The sequence below is a fragment of the Lacerta agilis genome, chromosome 12 (genome assembly GCF_009819535.1).
Source record: "Lacerta agilis isolate rLacAgi1 chromosome 12, rLacAgi1.pri, whole genome shotgun sequence".
Lineage (NCBI taxonomy): Eukaryota > Metazoa > Chordata > Lepidosauria > Squamata > Lacertidae > Lacerta > Lacerta agilis.
The window spans coordinates 35413208-35435861 of NC_046323.1; the positions used below are offsets into that span (position 1 = coordinate 35413208).

The following is a 22654-nucleotide window of genomic DNA, read 5'->3' on the forward strand; positions in this document are numbered from 1 at the left end:
GTATGAATGCTGATGTCATATTCAGAAGCAAGCCAGAACTAGAAATTTTGGGAGAAGGATGAAGCATGTATAGATCCATATGGCAGCCTCAACACAATTCACTTCAAATATACTTATTCTCCTCCAGGGTTAAGCCTTGGGGTAGCAGGGGGAAGGAAACATAAATTTCACAGCAGAAGCATGGCACTGATTGGCCAGCACCAGTGATGTCGCTAGGACACCTCCTCCAAAACCTTGAAAAAGTTTTGTACTTAAAAATAAAAAACTCCACTTTGTTAATAAAGTAGAAAAGCTATCATTGATTTATTATGCAGCTCATGTCCAAGCTATCTAAAAGACTGTATTCCCTCGGTCCCACCACCCTCACGTATTCTGGGGACATGGGTGAGGACCTTCTCAGTGGCTGCTCCCAGACTTCAGAACTCCCTCCCTAAAGAAGCTAGACTGGCTCTCTCTTTACTGTCTTTCTTTGCCTTTGGGAATTGAATAGGATGGTGCCATGCTGTTCTTATTGTAATTATTGGTATGTTTTAAATAAATTTTATATTTGTATATATTTTTTAATTCTGTCGATGTCTAATTGTATTTTAATGCCTGATTTTTCTCTGTAAGTTGCCTTGAATCCCATCAGGGGAAATGTCAGGGTATAAATAAATATAGAACAACAACAACAACAACAACAACAACAACAACAACAATAATTAATTGCCTTCTAAACCACCATCTCCCTATAAATTTACATTTACTTATAAGATAATTTAAAACAGTTAAAAGCAACAAATACATTTAAAACAAAACAAAAACTCTCACAAGTGGAGACTTGTGGTAAAGACACATTTATCCAGCTGGGAAACCTGTTGGAACAAAAATGTATTGGTTATTTCTGAAAAGTACAGAGAGCAGATGCCTGCTGCATTTATTTTATATATATATATATATATATATATATATATATATATATATATATATATATATAATATTTCAAAAGAATTTACAGCATTTTCCCGTTTACGAGCTGTGTAGGGATTTATAGACTAGTACTGACTTGACCTGGTTGCAGATCTGCAGCCAGTGCAAATCCTGCAAGCAGAGGGTTAAATGCTGGTGGCAATTTGCCTCCACAAGCAGACTAGCCTCTGCTCTCCATACTAGCAATTCCCAGCAACTCTTAACAGTACCCAGAATTCTTAGAGGGAAAGAACGTGCTTTGAGTGTGCTCTAAAAGGTATATAGTGTGTACACAGTTTAAATGATTCCAGTAGCAAACACAACACTTCATCTTGTGTTGCGGTGATAGTTGCATGTGTTTAGCCAGCCACAAAGCAAATGTGCACAGGAAACTCCTTGCCAAACAGTTCAGTGAGGCACAGGGTAGAAAAAGAGGAAAGGGCAGAGGGGGGAAAGTCACGATCAGCTGCATTGTCCACTACACAGCTGTGCTCTAAGACAGGGGAAATGTGACAAGCTTATTCTCTTCAAAGCAGATGTAAAAGCAAGAGGAGCTAGGCATAAGACCAGCCTCTAGAAACAAGTCCATTTCGGGTTCATAAAGCAGGTTGTAGGGGTCACAAACTGAGCTTCAAAAGTGCTCACCAAATCGCGGTGGAGAAAGATTGGAAGAAATTTTAAGTATATTTAAAGAATTACGTTAAGATTAGTATGAGAAATAAGCAGGAAGCTTAGATAGGGAGCAGATATAGAAAATTGATAAGGTATAGAAATAGATGAAGTAATGTTAAGGTATTAGATAGAGAAGATGATTGATGTATTAACATGAGAATATAAAAAGGTAAAGAAATTACTAAAGATGATTAATAAGGAACGCAGACGGTGAGGACAAGAGGAAGTCAAATTAGAATGATATAAAAGGATAGTTTAAAATAAGTGTTTTTATTATTTTTCTTTTAGTATTTTGTTGTAATTTTTTTATTTGTTTGTATTGTTTGTTTATGTAATGTTAAAAATTAAAAAATTTGGGGGGAAAACAAAACAAAAGTGCTCACCAAATCTATTTACCGGTAGGTATTAAATGCAAAGATCATACCACAGGATACTGTTATTCTGCTTTACAGCCGTGAAAGCTATTTACAAAAGATTGTCAAAATAGAACTGTGGCGGAATAATGTCTGGTTCATCATGGGTTAACCTATCACTCCCATGTTAGGTAGGTGTTCCCTGGGAGGCGGAGCTGGTTGGCATTCTAAAAGGAGGGGGAACAGCCTTGAAAGGCAGTTGGGGGTTTGGCAGTTGGGGGTTTGGCAGTTGGGGGTGGAGGTTGAGAGAGAGAAAATGAGAGGTTAGGCTTTGGGGAATGGGAGGAAAGGTCATTACCATTGCTATATTATAACAAAGCTGAATTACATGAGTAGAAGATTTGTACCAGTAATAACCCGAGACATCCATGTTTTCAAGTTACCTAATAAAGTTAAATGTGCTTAAACGTTCGTTGACTGTGGCAGTGTATCAGTACCTTAAGAGGTGTGACTAAGAGGAGAGAACAAAGCTTTCCTGTGGAAGAGGAAACTGTTTGCTTATTCTCCTGTCAGACAGAGGGCTGGACAGTGAAGCCAAGTGTGCCACGTAGTTGCCTAAAGTGAAGGCAAACTGCAGTAGGTGGGAACCCTGGGAGGGAGATCCCATAGGTGGCAAGAGGTTTTCAAACGTAGAGCCCTGAGGTAGCCCAGAGACAACTCTCATATGAACACTGAAGGATTCATCCTAGTTGTCTGTGAAACCTAGGGAGAGTCTCTGTTGGGGAAGTATTGAAAGGGGAGGGAATAGGATCCCTCACAAGAACTACACTCAAATCTAGTACAGGAACAGAAATTACAGGATCCATAATGCCCTTGTCCTTTGCTAGTGTCATACCAGTCAGCAGCTCCCACTGAGGTCCTCCAAGGGTGGAGCTGGACAGCTGGATTTCTCTCAGCCCATGATGGAGACCAGTCTTCCTTTGCTGGCTGTTGCCAAGCTCCCACCAAGGTCCTCAGGGGCAAGGGAGTGGGGCTGAACAGCTGGATCTCACTCAGCCCATAGTTGCCTGGTGCCATAAATATGTGTGTGGTTCAACTAGGAGAATGAAGACTTGCTAATCCATGAAGCAGCCAATTGGCTCCCTTTTACAATGAACGAGTAGCTTTAGGACACAGGTAGGCTACATCCTATCTGTTATGAAAAACTTCCCGCAGGGGCAAGTTGAGAGATTGACCCCCAAGGAGGACGAAGCTTCCGTGCCCTCTGGCTTCTGGAGTCCAGGGGCACTGATGATATGTGATTGTTTCCCAGCTTGAAAAACAACACGCACAAGCCAGTAAGGCTAAAAACCTACTTTATTGTAGATAAAGAGCAGAATGTCTCTGCGTAGCCAGCTCAGATATTCAGAGCTGTCTGTAAAAGCGTCCAGCATCTCCTGACGCAGGACTGAGAGTAAGTAATACAACAGTAAATTACAATGACATCAGATGTGTGGGAGCTGTTAGTGCTGCTGTGATTCCCATAGGGTGAATTATGACTCTTAGTCAGGTGACCTCGCTGACGAGGCTCTTCGCAGCTCGGCTTGTACTAATATCACAACACTATCAAGGCTTGCTCCTTCAGCATGTGAATTACAGTCAACTACTTGCTGCCCTCATGGTCCTTATGTTTTAGGAGGTAGGGGTAGAAGGAAGAGGGAGAGCTATAAGAAGGCTTAAACTGCCCCACAGATCATAATGTTTGATTAGTTCAAATGCAATGTCAAGCTATGATTTTGCCCAAAGTATGGTTCGCAAACGAGATTTCAACCCCATCTTAAATCCTGGCCTGGTGACAAATCATTATGTGTTGGAAGCTGAGGTTGGTTCAGATGTTACTATGCATCATGGGTTAGAACTGCATTACATCTGAAGACGCATCCCACTCTAGTCCTGCTCTGGCAGAGTCTGCATGAGGTTCTCAAATTTCCTCTGATGTGGACATGGCTTCAGTTTCATCCCCAGGAGGGGATGAAACACAAGCATAAAACACAACAAATCTCCCTTCTCTGTGACTAACAACACAGCCTTTTCAAGACAAGCAAAGTAAGCTTAAGGATTCAGCAAGAATGGGCAACTTTTTGATGTGGCATGATTCCTGTGATTCCTTCAGCAGCCAAACTTGGTAGCTGCTTGGAAATTAGTAAGGCTATAAGTATTCCATTTCCTGACATGCTCTAGCAATAGGTAAAATTGCTTCAGCAGCTCTCAGCACCAAGGGGTTTTCAAACAAGCAAAACCAGCTGTGACATCAATTTGTCACCAGTGGAAATAAACAAGTCTGCGGAGATAAACACGCTGATTTAAATACCGAGTGAAAGTTGACAGCTAATTCTCACTCTCAGAAGATCAGGAGACAATGAAAGGAATACAAAAGAATTTATTTGGAGGCATAAAAGTTTAAATTCTCTCTCTTTCCCCCACAAACACACACATACTCAGACGCACACTGCAAAATGTACTTGAGCTTCTTACATTTCCATGCAATCATGAAACCGGAGAGTGCCAATTGACAAGCCTGTCCAATAAAAATGGGCAGTTCAATTCGCGGCCCAATTAAGCCAAAGAACTTGGATTTTGGCCAATGTTGCCCCATTGACTTGGATCAGACTGTAAATCAGACAACATACATCTGAAATATTTATGGCCTGAAAGTCCAATAAATTTAAAGACAACAGGAAAAAATGAATAAATCTGTGGAAACTGTGGTGTAATGACAAATACTGCACAGGCAGAGAAACAGGCTATTGACATAAATGATTTCCAGATTATTCACTCGGCTCCATTATCAATGAGATCAAGCGGGACAGGGCTTTGGCAAGCCGAACTGCTGCTCTACCTCCATTCAAGAGCATTCATATATAAACAGTGCCCAAATTCAGTAGAATTTGCAAGAGTGAAGGCCTCTTCATAAGCAATTCTGCATGAGCAGGAGAAAGCATGCAGAATAAATGTGAATGGCTTTATATATTCTGCCAGGAGTTTTCCAGAACATTTGTCATTACACATGTTGATGCTTGTCATATTATTTTAGTACATTTTATAACCCACTTTTCCCTCCTCATGGAACCTCTGTGGTATCTAGAGATGGAGGAAGAAATCCAATTCCAGTCACGTTTAAAGGCAAACCTACCTATTTGGCACTTTCCAATACGATACAAAATACAAAACTGAAATGCAGCCATCCTTTGCGATTTGCACCTCTCCTAATTTTACAGTGCCGTTCTCCAGCCAAGTAATGTGTACAAAAATTACATATACTAGGGCTAAGTACAGCTAAAAATACATATATTGGTGAAAATTACAAGAACACACCATAATAGATTAAATTACTTTGCAAAAAATGTGTATATTAGGAGAAATTCACACTAAAATGCTGATGAATTTTCATGAAGAGTTTTTTTTTTTTAATTGCAAAATGATGTGGGAAACTGTGGAATTGAATTTAAGGTTGGAAAAATGAGAATCTGAGAGAAATGGAAATGGACAGGTTTGCCTATCCCTAAGGGTCTGTAACTTGTGCTACATATGATTTTAAGCAATGGTGCTTTTATTTATATAATTGTGGGGTAAAAGTAAATAGCACCAGGAATTAATGCACGCAGAATCCAATCCTATGCATCATCATTCATAAGTAGGTTCCAGACTCTCCCAATATGTCAGCCATAGTTTTGGTTCCAACCCCGCACACACTTACCTGGGAGTAAATCCCATTGGACTCAGTGGAACTTGCTTGTGAGCAAACATGCACGCCAGTTATATAAAACCTAATGATGTGTCTGTATTACACACCGTCACAGAATAATGTACAGGCTTGACACTGTGTATGAATGTTTCCAAATTTGATCTAGAAGAAAATGGGTGAAACCAAAAGCATAAGATATTGTTAGTCATACCTCGGGTTACGGCTCCTTCAGGTTGCGCGATTTTGGGTTGCGCACTGCGCCAAACCTGGAAGTAACGGAACGGAAGTACTGAATTGAGTCACGCACGTGCGCAGACACAGCAGCATGGTTTGTGAACGCTGCGGGTTGTGAATGCGCCTTCCGCACGGATCGCGTTCGCAACCCGAGCACCCACTGTATAGGTTTGGAGGGGACAGATTCCCCTAAATTCCTGGGTACCAGACTCCCCATAATTATTAGAATTAGTAAAAGTTAGAATTAATCAAGGTTTGATTAAACAGTGCCAAACATGGAAATTCCTGGGTTCAGCTTATGCTAAGGAGAGAGGGGCCTGTCTGAGCGTATGTCATGAAGGAACAAAGCAAAGTAATGGCCCATCAAGGAAACTATCAGAGGGCAGGATTGCCAAGCAAGGGGGAGTGGGGTGCTAGTGGAAAGAAGCAAAGGCCACCTTTAGGGTTTCAACTTTGAATGATGTAGGCTAGGGGGTGGTCCTTGGAGTTGTTTGGGGGCAGAACTCCATGTGAGATGGGGATAACAGGTGAAACTAAGAGTCACAGAGGATAGTCTTTTGCTTCCCTTAAGGGTGAAGCCAGATCCACATAGGATGTGAATGTTCTGCAATCCCTCCATCTAGGCGCAGGTTGTATATGTGTGTAAATAAAGCCATATATTATAAAGACACCACAGTCTCTGCTGTGCCTCATTTCTGAAGGAAACACAAACCCTGGGTAAGCACCTGGAACTCCAAGAATTTCACACTGCTTGGCTGTGGTCCTATATACACTTTTATGGGAGAAACTAACCCCACTGACATCACTGGACCTTACTTCTGAGTAGTTACATATAGGTTGCAATAAGACATACTGGGAGTAAGCTTCATTGAACATGGTGGGAGTTACCGGTACTTCTGAAGAATCATAGGACTACAGTGTAAAAACTCAGCTTTCAAAACCTCCCATCTCTCAGTTTTTGTAGTGACTAATGAGTTTTGAGCCTTCGGCAGCTCTGAAAGAAGCAAACAAATATTCAGCATTTGCAATAGAAGACACACAGGTCTGTTATTAAGAGAATAATTTCTGGACCAGTATTACTCAGTGGATAAGAAATTATTCTCTAGGGAATGATTTCATTGGTGTGTAAAAAAAGCAGCACAGAAGAGTTAAAGCACATTGCTGCATAGAAATCACACTAGACTTTTGTGTGAAACCAGACAGGCAGCAGACACACTTCTCTCACTCAGAGCCACTTCCTGGAGACAGCCATCTTGCCTGTAACGTAACTGGCATTATCCACAAAAGCAACAGTATGGCTTCTGTCAGTCATTCATTCCCCAGAGGATCGTGCCATGTTCTACAATGTTCCAAAAAAAGATAATTTCATGCAGAATAAATTTTAAAAGTTAAAAAAAACAACACCCAAACTCTCAACAAAAACCCTTCTGAAGCTGTTTTAGAGGTAATTAAAGACAGATTTCTGCTACGTAAATACTCTTTTGATGCAAAACAATGACCATAATCTGTTAGAGAGAAGGAAAAAGGTTGTCACAGCAACATCCAGTGTCTTTTTGTGGGGGTGAGAGGAGAGCCCAGTTCTGTGACAGAATGTAATTGACAGGACTTGGGGTTTTGGTTTTTTTTGCCTCTGCGTGTAAATTTGAATAGGAGGATATGTGTTTATGTGTTTCTTTCAATGCTACACGGAAAGAGACCCTGCAAAATATTTCTTTTGTTGGAGGGGAGAACCTCAGTTTGCTATGTATTTATTATTATTATTATTATTATTATTATTATTAGGGGCAGCTGCTTGTCCCTGCCCCCCCCCCTTGGCCACGTCCATGCCTGCTGTCAGACAAGGGGTTGGGGATCTGGAAAAGATTTCCCCACCACCACTGGGCAGTGTGGCAGGGTTTCTCTCCCTGGCACAGGAAAGACTCCAGAAGGGCTTGGGGGGGGAGCCCTTATGGAATCTCCCCACTCATTGTGGGGGGCAGCAGAGGGATATTTCACCTCAGGTAGCGAAAAACCTTGGGTCGCCCCTGCTAACATCAATTTGTACGTTTACCGCACTAGGACTGGTATCTGAATTTGACAAATATACCGCAAGGGTAGCAGAATTTCATAATTCCTTTGGTTATTTTCTGTGTCCTAAATAATATTTACTTCCTCTCTTTCAGTAGTACAAACCTCACATTACAAGAGCAGGGCCCTTCTTGGAGCACATAGCTTGTATGCAAAAAGTCGCAGGTTCTATCCCCAGCATCTCTACATTGGTTCAGAAGAGACAGTTGTCTAAAATCTGGCAGGAGAGCCACTGCCAGTCAGTGTACTGTACACAATACTGAGCTAGGCAGGACCAATGGTCTGATGTGCCATAAGGCAGCATCTTATATTCCATAACACACCAGCACATTGCAGACATCTCTGCCATAAAGGAGCCCTGGAAGAATCCATTTGTACTACGGAAGGGAAAGTAACATACTCTCTGCTTGTCTCAAATGGACTGCAGAAGCTGCAGCTGTCCCAATAAATCTCACATTATGATCTGCCTATTTCATAAACGATGGCCATGTCCTCATCTCATCTAAATGAAGAGGTCAGAAACCCCTTTTTATTCAACTGTAAAACATTAACCTAAAGGGGAATGCATTTCACGGGCATAAGAGTTAATTATCCTGCACAGTCTCGAGAGCAAGCTGCAGTTCATATTAGTGTAACGGATCCATGTAAATCAACACACAGTTCACGTAAGAAACACCCCAAAATACATTAAATAATCATTCACATTGCCATAGCCTTCTGCCTGAACTGTTTGGCATGGGATCAGGCCAAAGAGATTTGAGGAACAGACAGATGAACAACACAGAGCGGAACAGATGCACTACATTGATCAAAAAATGATGCCCAATTAACAGACACCACCTTTGAGAGTCTCAGGTCTCCACACCTCACACAGAGAGGAATTCTGCATAGGAGACTCCAGCTTAGGGCTTCCCGTCATATGATGCCTCTCCAAAATCTAAGCCAGAGCATCTTTTAGAAGCACTGTAAAACTTACCTGTATGGGTTGCCTTTGGGGAAACAGGTTAAGCTGGCAGAGAAGTAGGGATTTCAATGCATTTGAAGTGTTATCTGGGATAGGCCAGAAACCTGTTAATTGGAAGATTTATTTATTTCTTGCTTCCCTATGATTGACTTTAAATTTTTAAAAAAGCTGCTGTCCAGTGCATAGTAAGAGCAAGCCCCATGCAACTCAGTTGAACATATTTGACTCAACAGGTATAAGGCAGTGCTGGAGACTGTCAAGGGAGCCGTGGAATCACAGAATTGTGGAGTTGGGAGGGAACCTGAGGATCATCTAGTCAAAGCCCCTACAATGCAGGAATATGCAGCTGTCCCAGATGGGGATCGAACCTGCAACCTTACCTGTATTGGTTGCCTTTGGGGAAACAGGTTGACACACTACGTTCTAAACAACTACACTCTAACCAACTGAGCTGACTCAGAAAGAATGAAAACCTCCAGTATAGTCCGCTCTCCAAGGGTGAATCCTTAGCAGCCAAAATAGCAATGCCCACCCACATGAGGGAGATACAGTACCAGCAGGCTTTGGGGGATCCTCAAGGTTTGCAGGAGTACCAAAATATTTTGGGGGTGACTCTAAGGCAGGAATGTCCAAAGTCCATTTCGGGGTCCTAATCCGGCCAGTTGGTTTAATCTGGCCCCTGTGGCAGTTTATTTCTCTAGATGTTTATTCCTCTAGATGTTGGATCACAGTCCCCATAACATCTGGCCTCAGTGGCTGGGGCTCATGGGAGCTGGAGGGCAATATCTGGAAGTTCTTTCAAGTGCTGCTCATCTCACTTTCAGCTCCTATTTAATATACCGGTACATTAAAAGCATCCTCAGAAGACTTCGCCAATACCTACCTCAACTCCTTTAAAATGTTCTTGTTGGGTTTTCTGCCCCAGCCGGGGACTCATCTGGATTTTCACCCCCGCCTGCCCTGGCCGGGGACTTGTCTGGGTTTTCTGCCGTGGCCGGGGATTTCTCCGGGTTTTCAGCCCCGGCCGGGGAATCTTAGGCTTCCTGCCCGGCAAGTGATTCTTCGACTTCTTGCCCCGGCCAGGCATTCTTCAGCTTCCTGCCTCGGCCGAGAATTCTTATGCTTCTTGCCCCGGCCAGGAATGATTCTGCTTCTTGCCCTGGCCAGGGATTCTTATGCTTCTTGCCCCGGCCAGGAATGATTCTGCTTCTTGCCCTGGCCAGGGATTCTTATGCTTCTTGCCCCGGACGGGGATGCTTCTGCTTCTTGCCCCGGCCAGGGATTTTTATGCTTCTTGCCCCGGCCAGGGACTCTTCTGCTTCTTGCCCCGGCCAGCGCTTCATATGCTTCTTGCCCCAGCCAGGGCTTCTTATGCTTCTTTCCCCGGCCAGGAATTTTTATGCTTCTTGCCCCGGCCAGGGCTTCTTATGCTTCTTGCCCCGGCCAGGGCTTCTTATGCTTCTTTCCCCGGCCAGGAATTTTTATGCTTCTTGCCCCGGCCAGGGCTTCTTATGCTTCTTGCCCCGGCCAGGGCTTCTTATGCTTCTTGCCCCGGCCAGGGACTCTTCTGCTTCTTGCCCCAGCCAGGGCTTCTTATGCTTCTTTCCCCAGCCAGGAATTTTTATGCTTCTTGCCCCGGCCAGGGCTTCTTATGCTTCTTGCCCCGGCCAGGGCTTCTTATGCTTCTTGCCCCGGCCAGGGACTCTTCTGCTTCTTGCCCCAGCCAGGGCTTCTTATGCTTCTTTCCCCAGCCAGGAATTTTTATGCTTCTTGCCCCGGCCAGGGCTTCTTATGCTTCTTGCCCCGGCCAGGGCTTCTTATGCTTCTTGCCCCGGCCAGGGACTCTTCTGCTTCTTGCCCCGGCCAGGGACTCTTCTGCTTCTTGCCCCGGCCAGGGACTCTTCTGCTTCTTGCCCCGGCCAGTGACCTTTATGCTTCTTGCCCCGGCCAGGGCTTCCTCTGCTTCTTGCCCCGGCCAGGGATTTATATGCTTCTTGCCCCGGCCGGGGATGCTTCTGCTTCTTGCCCCGGCCAGGGATTTTTATGCTTCTTGCCCCGGCCAGGGATTTTTATGATTCTTGCCCCGGCCAGGGCTTCTTATGCTTCTTGCCCCGGCCAGGGCTTCTTATGCTTCTTGCCCCGGCCAGGGTTTCTTATGCTTCTTGCCCCGGCCAGGGCTTCTTATGCTTCTTGCCCCGGCCAGGGATTCTTATGCTTCTTGCCCCAGCCAGGGCTTCTTATGCTTCTTGCCCCGGCCAGGGATTCTTATGCTTTTTGCCCCGGCCAGGGATGCTTCTGCTTCTTGCCCCGGCCAGGGTTTTTTATGCTTGTTGCCCCGGCCAGGGCTTCTTATGCTTCTTGCCCCGGCCAGGGATTTTTATGCTTCTTGCCCCGACCAGGGCTTCTTATGCTTCTTGCCCCGGACAGGGATTTATATGCTTCTTGCCCCGGTCAGGGCTTCTTATGCTTCTTGCCCCGGCCAGGGTTTTTTATGCTTGTTGCCCCGGCCAGGGCTTCTTATGCTTCTTGCCCCGGCCAGGGATTCTTATGCTTCTTGCCCCGGCCAGGGATTCTTATGCTTCTTGCCCCGGCCAGGGCTTCTTATGCTTCTTGCCCCGGCCTGGGATTTTTATGCTTCTTGCCCCGGCCAGGGATTTTTATGCTTCTTACCCCGACCAGGGCTTCTTATGCTTCTTGCCCTGGCCTGGGCTTCTTATGCTTCTTGCCCCGGCCTGGGATTTTTATGCTTCTTGCCCCGACCAGGGCTTCTTATGCTTCTTGCCCTGGCCAGGGATTCTTATGCTTCTTGCCCCGGCCAGGGATTCTTATGCTTCTTGCCCCGGCCAGGGCTTCTTATGCTTCTTGCCCCGGCCAGGGCTTCTTATGCTTCTTGCCCTGGCCTGGGCTTCTTATGCTTCTTGCCCCGGCCAGGGACTCTTCTTCTTCTTGCCCTGGCCAGGGATCCTTCTGCTTCTTGCCCTTGCCAGGGATTTTTCTGGGGTCTAGCTCATTTGTGACAGTTGGCAGTTTGTTCAACTTGTGTAACCTCACGACTCCCCTCCCTCCTTGTGACATGATGATGATGTATCAGTGATGTAACAATGATGGTTCTTGACATGTATTCTGGTGGGGAGGGAAGGTCTTCAAAGAGCTTGTAACCCATGTTCAATGTTCTTACTCTGTGTGGGGATCTGTTGCGCAACAATAAAGACCGTAGTCTACTGACCACTGTTTTGCTACTGTATTTGGCTGTAACTTCCTTCTTCCGCTAACCACAGAGACCCACAGGGTCAGGATCAGGTCAAGGGTCAGCTCAGTAGTGTTACGTACTGCAGTGTAATCAGTGGGTGGGTGCGAGTGGCGGGCCGTCTGGGGCAGATAGGCCAGGCAAGCAAGTTCTCCCAAGTCTCTTCCATTCCTTCCGTCCTCCTTGTGACTGGCACTGGCCTCAACTCCCAGGCAGGGAAGTCTATCTTTCACACTTCACAGAGCCTTGTTGGTGCCTGCAGCATGCACTGTAAATTGCCCACAGGCAGAGAGTGGCCTTGGGGACCAGGGAACACAGGAGTAGAAAGAGATCCTCGGAGGGATCCAGAACTACCTGTAGAGGGCAGGAGGCCAGGCTGCAGGTTGGTACCGGTAACTAGACCTCATCCCAAGGGAAAAGAAGTATAGCAATCAGTTCTGGGTCAGAGGAACTGTGTTTTGTCTTATTTTATTTGTGCCCAGTGTTTTCCTTTTCTGTGTTTTTATTTTAAAGTGCCTTTTGTGTTTTAAATCCTGCTACTTGTAGATAGTCAAGAAAATATTTGTTATTTGTTTAAAAGCCCAGTCTGGTGCTGTGACGACAGAGTCTCCCCTGCTCTGCCCACTACCATTGCCTTAAGAAGGGTCCTGGGATGGAAAAAGTCCTGAAAGGTGCAGGTGCCAACCCTCCAGTTAGGGGTTTTCATCTCCAAATCCCAGGAGTCAGCCAGAGGGGTCTCTCTGCCCCTCAAGAAAGGCATAGGGAAGTCAGTGAGTGGTGGCAGCTACTGAAGAGTGACAGAAGCCCAAGCTTATCCAGTTGAAGGTCAACTTTTATTTTTATTTTTAGATTCTAATCTAAGCATGAGTAAAAGATTTGAAAGTGGTGCTAGCAAGCACAGGAGACAGAGACTCAAAAATGCTATGTAATGACGTTAAGACCAATCACTGCTTCCATGCATCAACCACTCATTGAAGCAACAAGAGCCGGCAGGGCACTCTTTAAATCTGGTGGGCCGTTCAGCTGTGGATTGCTGCCTTGATGCAGTGAACTGTTTTGGCATTATCCATGACATTTATTCCTTCTTTTCATCCTCCACAAAGAGATGGGCAGTTCTAAAATCATTTCTGCCACCTCAGTCTAAAGTGCCTAAATATTTGTCAGACACTAGGTGGGACACAGAAGCCACAGAAGCTGCTTTGGAAAGTTACAGTGCTATCACTGATACCCTCAGTCATTTGTGCTCCGATGTTAACGGGAAGGGGAAACCAGGCTCCAAGCTAACAATCTTTTGCAGAAAATGGAAGAACCGGAATTTGTGTTTATGCTGCATTTTTGGACCTGTGCGCCAGGTCATTTTCACTAGCTCAGCAAAGCCCTTCAGAAATCAGACCTGTTATTGAGTTCTTATGCAAGTTTGTACAGTTCACTTCTGAATTTGTTCTTCTAGTCCTGAGGGTGGGGGATTGGGTGGGGCCTCATAAGTGGAGTAGCCTAAGACCTCTCTTCATCTAAAGCAGGCACGTCCAACAGGTAGATCGAGATCTACTGGTAGATCACTGGCTCCCCCCAAAGAATCTCAACAACTTTGGCTCCCCTAAGAAAAGCTCAACATTTTTGCCATGTACCTCCCCCCCCCCAAAAGGGGCATTCCTCCCTTAAAAAAAAAGCTCAATAACTTCGACCTGAACCCCAAAAAGGGGGGTAGATCACTGTCAGTTTCTAACTCTGTGAGTAGATCACAGTCTCTTGGGAGATGGCCACCCCTGATCTAAAGCAATGGACCATATTTGCTGATACCATTCATTCATTCATTAGATTGTCCTCTTAAATCTCCCCCATCATTTGGCTATTGTTATAACCTGGCTGCTATGAATACAACTTTTCATCAGTACCATTCATTAAAAACAGGATGCTACCACTTTAAACAGCCATGACTTTCCCCAAAGAACACTGGGAACCGTAGTTTGTTCAGGGTGCCTGAGAGTTGTTAAGAGGCCCCTCTTCCTCTCACAGAGCTACAATTCCCAGAGTCCCCTGGGAAAAGGGGGTTGGTGGTTACATCACTCTGAAGTCATGACCATTTTTTAAAGCAAGTGCTGAAAAAGAGTTACGGCAAAGGTGGCTGCCCAATGTCAAAGGTGACATACCGAAATATTTCTTCCAAGTGTGGGGTGAGCATCCTGTAGCACCTGCAATAGTGCCAGTTCAGCAGACTGAAGCAGGCAAGTGAACATTTAAGGGCTTTATACACTTAACAGAAACGCCTTTTGCCTGGCCCAGTAGTCATACTTCTGCAAAGAGGAGAATAATAACAACAACAACAATTGGCCCTAAGCTATAGCCAACAGGAAGGTTGTGATCTACCAGTAGATCACTGGACATCTCTGGTAGATCACTGGTAGACCACTAGCTCCCCCCAAAGAAGCTCAACAACTTTGGCTCCCCTAAAAAAGTCCTTCCTAAAAAAAAGCTCAGCAACTTTGACCTGAACCCCAAAAAAGGGGGTAGATCACTGCCAGTTTTTAACAATAAAACGTAAATCCGGCACTGAGCATAAGGCAGCTTCCTATGTCCTTACAATATCTACCCCATGTACAGTGTGAGTCCTTTAAAAGAGGCCCCGTGGATACAGAGTACACGTGTTCCACGAGGCCTCTCATAAAAGACTCACCCTTTTAAACCACCATTCCCGCATCAGGGATTGTGCATCTAATGGCAGAAGGAGATACATTGGTCCCACTTCACGTACATTGGTACCTTGGTTCTCAAACGCCTTGGTTCCCAAACAACAAAAACCCGGAAGCTGGTATTCCAGTTCCCGAATGTTTTTTGAAAGACGAATGTCCAATGAGGCTGTCAGCTATTATTTCTGGGGGAACCTGCACCAATCAGAAGCTGCGCCCTGGTTTTCGAACATTTCAGAAGTCAAACGGACTTCCAGAACGGATTAAGTTTGGTGCTTTTGTTTTTGTTATTTATTTTGCGTTTTTGTTTTTGAGGCCTTTTCAGTTAATTTGTTTTTGTGACTGCATGGAACCAGGTTCAGCTACTGATTGATTGTGTGACTGCGGAAATGGATAAAAGCCCCCCCATCCGAACAATGACTATCATCAGTGCAGCTAAGAAAAAATAATAATTTTTATCATCTACAAGACTGTTTCATTTATTTTATAGTACAGTACATTGCTTATTGCTTTCATTTTATGGATGAATGGTCTCATTAGATAGTAGAATTCATGTTAATTTGATCTTTTAGGGGTTATTTTTAAAAGTCTGGAACAAATTAATCCTTTTTGCTTTACTTTCTATGGGAAAGCGCACCTTGGTTTTGAAACGCTTACAAGGAAGGAGATTCCAACTAATCAGGAAGAACTTTCTGACAGTAAGAACTGTTCAACAGTGGAATGGACTTCCTCTCCTCGGGAGGTTGTGGTTTCGTTGAAGGTTTTAAAGCAGAGGTTGGATGGCCATCTCTTATGGGTGCTTTAATTGAGATTCCTGCATTACCGGGAATTGGAATAGATGACTCTCTCTTTTTTTCCAAAAAGTTTTTTATTTTCTGATATAAGAACACAAAAAGAAAATACAAATACAAAACAACAACAATACAAACAATAAAACAACATCAATACATTATCATATTCCATTACATCTTTCTTTTACATTGTCTTTAAGACCTCCTCACACCCTCTCCTTCAGCGTACATTGTATCACATTTGTAGTAACCTTTAACCTCATAGTTTTAACCAATAAAATATACCATTAAACTTACTCTTTTAATTCTAATTTATTCTAGCTGTTGCCTTTTACTTCCATCTGCTCCTTTCTTAAATCTTTATTTTTACATAATTTCTTAAATAGTCCTTAAATTTCTTCCAGTCCTTCTCCACCGCGTCATCCCTCTGGTCCCGGATTTTCTGCGAGCTCCATATAGTCAATCATCTTCAACTGCCATTCTTCAACTGTCGGAATCACTTCTGTCTTCCAATTCTTTGCTAATAATATCCTTGCTGCTGTCATGGCATACATAAAAATTACTTTATCTTTGACTGGGATTTCCTGATTGACAATACCTAGTAAAAAGGCCTCTGGTTTTTTAATAAAAGTGATTTTCAACACCTTTTTAAGCTCATTATAAATCTTCTCCCAGAAGTCTTTTACTTTAGGACATGTCCACCACAGATGAAAAAAAAGTACCTTCCGCTTGTTTACATTTCCAACACTTATTACTAGAACCATGATAAATTTTAGCAAGTTTTACTGGGGTTAGATACCATCTATACATCATTTTCATCAGATTCTCTCTCAAAGTATTGGAAGCTGTAAATTTAATACCACTTTTCCACAACTTTTCCCAGTCATCCATCATAATATTATGACCAACATCCTTCGCCCAATCTATCATTGCCGATTTTACCAATTCATCTTTTGTATGCCACTCAAGCAACAAATTATACATTCTGGAAAGATTTTTTGTATTTGGTACTAACAGTTCTGTTTCCAATTTGGATTTCTCTGACTGAAAATCATTTTTCTTATCCATCTTATACAATTCATTAATCTGACAATATTGCAACCAATTTGTTACTTTATCTTTAATAGCTCATAACTTTTCACCATTGGAAGCAAAAGCTCATAAAATGGTTAATATAATATAATATAAAATGGTTAATATGCAAACTAACTGGCCAAAATATGAAGATATATTAATTCAGGATGGTGGAGTGCATAAGTTGGAATAGATGACTCTTGGGGTCTCTTCGAACTCTACAATTTTATAATTCTATGATTCTAAGCAATAAGGAAAATCTCCTGCTGGAGAGCTGCTGTCAATTGGAGACGGAAACACTAAGCTAGATGGATCTGATCCATGGGTAGGCAAACTAGGGGCCAGGGGCCGGATCCAGCCCAATCACCTTCTAAATCCAGCCCACGGATGTTCCAGGAATCAGTGTGTTTTTACATGAGTAGAATGTGTGCTTTTATTTAAAACACATCTCTGGGTTATTTGTGGGGCATAGGAATACATTCATTCCCACCCCCCAAATATAGACCCCACAAGGTCTGAGGGACAGTGGACCGGCCCCCTGCTGAAAAAGTACGCCGACCCCTGAGATCGAATGAGGCTTCCTACACCAAGTGTTATGGGACACAGGGCATGGTTTGAAAATAAAGGAGGCTGTCACCTTACTGAGCCTAAGCAGGTCTAGGTCTGCTCTATGCCAGTATTGATTGGAGGGCACTTCTCTGGGGCCACGTGTAATGCTCTCTTAGGGTCCTATGATGGAAGAAAAGTGGGGTACAAATGGAAGAAAATAAAAGAAGCAACAACACTGATAATTTTGCTACGTACAGCCTTTTAGGTTTGGTTTTAATTTAAAATGAAATGTCTATTTCTCCTGATTCTTTTTTAAACAATCCACACACACAAAGGCAAAGCTATGCACTGTTGTCTAGTGGAGTCTGTAAACAGAGAGAGTGAAACAATAGCTGTCCAAAGTGAGAACTTCCCCTATTCATGTTAATAGACTGTTAATTATGACCACTTAAATGCCAACAATGTTAACTATTTCACTGCTGACTCTCCTGCCAGAAACTGCCTGCATATAAGGACAATGTGGCTCATTAAACATTCCCATTATCTATAGATTATTTTAGCAGTACTGGTGTTTATTAATGTCCTTAATTAAAGATCAGTATAAAACCACCAAGTGCTGAATGTCATGTGGTTTGTGGTATGTGACAGGGCAGTGAAAGATTTTGTGGATTTACTAATAGATTTTCCCCCCCAGCAGTGGTGGAGGCAATAAAATTTAATTGCCTAATAAATATTATGTTTCTTACAGTGATATCTGGTATTAAATGGTAAGAGCCAACCTGGGATGAATAAAACAAACACAGAAAAGGGGGGAAATGCAAAATCTACCCAGAGTTAAACTATAAAATACTTTTCCACATTTTCAGTCAGAAGGGATGCAAAATGGGCATGAATCCTAAAATGAATTTCCACATGTGCTTTGGTTGGGTGGTGTTCAATGCTAGTCCTTATTCAGAGTAGACCTACTGAAGTTAATGGACATTACTAAGAGGCTCATTAAGTTCAGTAGATACAACCCTTTGAGCCGGGTTAAGAGGTAAGTGATATTTGAAATCCACCTCTGTCAAATTCACGGTGTATCCATTTCACTTTAGTCATTGGTTATGGAAATTAATGCTCCAAATGAAATCTAATTGTCATATACACAAGGTCTCAACCTTCCTATTTATAACAATCTGGGGGAAATGGCAGTCCTGTGGTTCCATACACAGAATTGCTAAAGCAGATTATTATCCTCTCTGCACCCTCATGCATGTACTGTAAGGATTGTAGGGGACATATTAACCACCCTGGTTGTGTCAGGATGACAGGCTGTTCAAGGATTAATTAACCTGTACAACATGATCTTAAGAACGCAAAAAAATATTATTTTTCAAAGCCGTATTTTCAGTCTCTTCGCCCACAGAGTTGTCATAGGTTCCTCTTGGAAACAGCCCAATGGCATAGCACAGTTTACCAGGAAGGTACAGGCAATGTTTAGCAGCTTATGCATCTATTTATTTACTTATTGTAAGGAAACTGATCACTTATAAGCAGCAGCCAGGAAGTTTAAAGCAGCAGTAAGAGCAGCTTCAAGTGCTCAGGTAGAACTGATTCACAGGTATTTTAAAAACTATAACTCAAAGCACCTTTCTGATGAAATGGCATCCAAACCTCTTAAAGACTTAATCCCCCACGAGCAATTTAGACTCACTGCTGTTGCTTGTTGCCAAAATATAAACACATGTTGTCCTTTGAACGCAGCCATTCTCTCTAGGATGATAATAAATGTCCATAGATGGATGGTACCTATTCGATATAATGCTTTTTTTTTAAGCTCTGCCCAGCAGAACACAATTCTGAAGGCAACATATCTTCTATTCAGGGTAAAAAAGATTTGCACATCTCCACCCCTCCCCTAAACCTTGTGGGTTTTTTTTTTACCATTAGTGTTCCTTAAAGGTATTGACACAAAGAGTGAAAAACAGAACAGCTGTTTTTTTTTAAAGAGTGGCCAGGTGATCCGTATGGATGCTCTGCAATGTGAGGAGGAACAAAAATATCTGGGCCTAAGTGCTGGGTCTACACAGCCACTCTTGAGACACTCCCTGCCCCACAACACCACCACCACCCCTGAACAGTTACCATAGAGATTGTAGGAGCCACAAAGAGCTTTGGTCACATTACTGGCTGGGAGGGGGTCAATTTGTATGCATGAGCCCTGCTGGGAATGAAAGAATACAAAGGAGGGCAGGAGAGATAATAGAAAGGGGGGGGAGAGAGAGAGAAATGAAGAGAGATTATAAGTAGAAAAGAGGGAGAGGACTAAAGCAATTAAAAACAAAGGAGAGGTAGAGAGAGGCTGGTCGAGAAAGGAAGAGAAGAAAGGAGAGAGGGACTGAGAAAGAGAGAATGAATTCATCTTGTCAGATACAGCACCTCTTGTCACTCACTGACAGGAAATGCTGCCTCCACAAGAGCTAATTCACAGGCAGTGGAAATGGGCAGAAACAGCAGGGGATTGCCTCCATCACCTGACCTCACCAGAAAAACTGCATTGGGGAAGGGAAATGGCATGAAAGGGAGAGGCAGGGAAACTAATAAGAGAACCGGAAATGAAAGGGTGTCAATTGGTTTGCTATTAAGATGGTTTGGAGAGAATCAGGAAAATAATAGCATCCAGGGCCTGTCAGGCTGGTTAACGTAACACACACACACACACATACACACACACACACACACTCTCGGCATTGGTTATAGGGAATATGCGAGCTCAGAGCATGTATTAACCATTGTGTCATCTCTGGGCCTCTACAGCTAAGGACTGGGGTTAGTATCCTATGGCGCTTGAAGATTGACCCAAATCCCAGAGGGATTTGAAACCGATCTATTCCTCATTATCATATTCATCAGCTCCTGTTACTCATTTGCAGAGTATAAATTGAATAAATCATCCTTTCGTTTCCAAGAAATCATTATTATTTCATGGGAATAAATGCTATTAGCCCTTAGCATTTATATAGCACCTTTTAAATGTTCAAAGCGCTTTGCGTACATTATCACAGCAGCTTAATAAACTCCTGTAATTTGACATTATTTAAACTGCCTATTAAGCCAGTCAACACCATGTTTTGGGAGGTAGTTTGACTGCAGATAGGTTGGGTACAACCATTTTGCTTTGGCAATTAATATAATTATACATCAAAAACCAATTTGAAAATAGAGATGGGTACAGCAGATAAAAACTGGCTGAACACGGGAAAAGAAACCACTAATATTTAATAACCAATTTTCTGACATATATTCTATATCAAATTAGATGAAGTTCTCCAGTGACCTGAACTATTTCAAACTCACACAAGCAAATCAAGACTTTACCAGAAACAAGCTGGTTGGATTTTCCTTTAACTTTTTGTCTTTGTTATCTAATTCTAACCACTTTTGCCAACCACCATTGGAAACTTGTTAGGAGCCTGGAATAATAATAAAAATCAGCATAAGAGGTTAAGAACATGAGCCATTAGCCAGTAAATCTCCGGTTCAAATTTGAGCTCTGCATGTGTTCACCGCATGTCCTTAAGCATGCTGTATCTCCCAAGCTCATAATCCTTTATTCATTCAATAGTTTGCCTAAGTGATGCGAAGAGCTGCCCTGGTATGAATATAGCGCAAAACAAAATTATTACTGGTTCCTTACAAAGCTATGAATCTTAATGTCTCCCGGTACGTTTCCGAGCACAATTCAAAGTGTTGGTGTTGACCTTTAAAGCCCAAAACGGCCTTGGTCCTGTATACCTGAAGGAGCGTTTCCACCCCTATCGTTCAGCCCGGACACTGAGATCCAGCGCCGAGGGCCTTCTGGCGGTTCCCTCACTGCGAGAAGCAAAGCTACGGGGAACCAGGCAAAGGGCCTTCTCGGTAGTGGTGCCTGCCCTGTGGAATGCCCTCCCATCAGAGGTCAAGGAGATAAACAATTACCTGACATTCAGAAAATACATGAAGGCAGCCCTGTTTAGGGAAGTTTTTAATCTGTGATATTTTAATGCATTTTAATATTTGTTGGAAGCCACTCAGAGTGGCTGGGGTACAAATAAATTGTTGTTGTTGTTGTTGTTGTTGTTGTTGTTGTTGTTGTTGTTGTTGTTGTATTAAAAAGAAGATCAAATCAAGACTCACTGCTCACATAACTCATTACCAGGAGTTTATTATTTACAAGTGGTACTAATCAGCACAAGTAGTTGCATTATTCTGATAATTGTGCCCAATCTGCAAATATGAATAATAGCAAATATGGCTATTGCAGGTATATGTGGCTAACCCTACCAGTTACTTCCATATCAATTAACAAAAGACCTTACAAATTCAGGTGTTGCACTGAGTCATGATAACCAAATGTGTATAGTCATTCTGAAAGAGCAATGCCTAATACAGTGGTACCTTTTGTTCTCAAACTTAATCCGTTCCGGAAGTCCATTCCAAAACCAAAGCGTTCCAAAACCAAGGCACGCTTTCCCATAGAAAGTAATTCAAAATGGAATCATCCGTTCCAGACTTTTAAAAACAACCCCTAAAACAGCAATTTGACATGAATTTTACTATCTAACAACACCATTGATCCATAAAATGAAAGCAATAAACAATGTACTGCAATCACACAATCAATCAATCAATCAATCAATCAGTAGCTGAACTGGATTCCACACAATCACAAAAACAAAAACAAAAAAGAGCCACAAAAACAAAAGTGGAAAATAAATAGCAAAAGCAGAGAGACCTCAGTGTGGCACTCAAATCGGAAGCGTAACACTCAAAATGGAGCATGTTCGGCTTCCGAGAAAAGCTCACAGACCGGAACATTTACTTCCAGGTTTGCAGTGTTTGAGTTTCAAGTTGTTTGAGTACCAAGGCGTTTGAGAACCAAGGTACCACTGTATAGGCACCCTTGGTACCAATTTTGCAACCACTAAGCTACTATTCTTGCATGGATTTTTCATATCTTATACAATAAAAATATATATACAAGATGTATCCCCTGGGGAGAGGGGCATAGGGCGATATGTTTGTGCTCTAAACAACAGGAATCCTTCCCAATGGGTTATGCAGGTGCTGTGTTCTATAGACTCCCTTTCCAAAGTGTGTTATCCTATGGCAGCCTGACAGGCGTCAAATGTCTACCAGTAGGGACTGGTGGCAGCAGTAAGCGACAAGGTCACTGGGGCAGCTGGGGCGGGGTCCCATGGTGTCATCTTGCGTTGTGTGTGTGTGGTGATGAAGGCGTGTGTTCCCGTCATCATCATGTCATTGTCTTCCTATATGTAGGGGGCATGTGGCCATCATCGCTGGCCCAGTGCCCAACTGGTGGGCT

The 22654-nt window shown here is 43.1% G+C and overlaps 1 protein-coding gene across 1 annotated transcript in view; it reads right to left on the reverse strand.

Moving 5' to 3' along the window:
- DNAJC1 (DnaJ heat shock protein family (Hsp40) member C1) overlaps positions 1-17426 on the reverse strand; it is a 126929-nt gene extending 109503 nt beyond the window's left edge. The window contains exons 1-2 of the mRNA XM_033165892.1: positions 17404-17426; positions 8975-9066 (exon numbers count right to left, since the gene is read on the reverse strand). The gene's annotated coding sequence lies outside the window, so the exon portion shown is untranslated. The remainder of the gene's footprint in view (positions 1-8974; positions 9067-17403) is intronic.
- Between the last annotated feature and the right edge of the window lie 5228 nt (positions 17427-22654).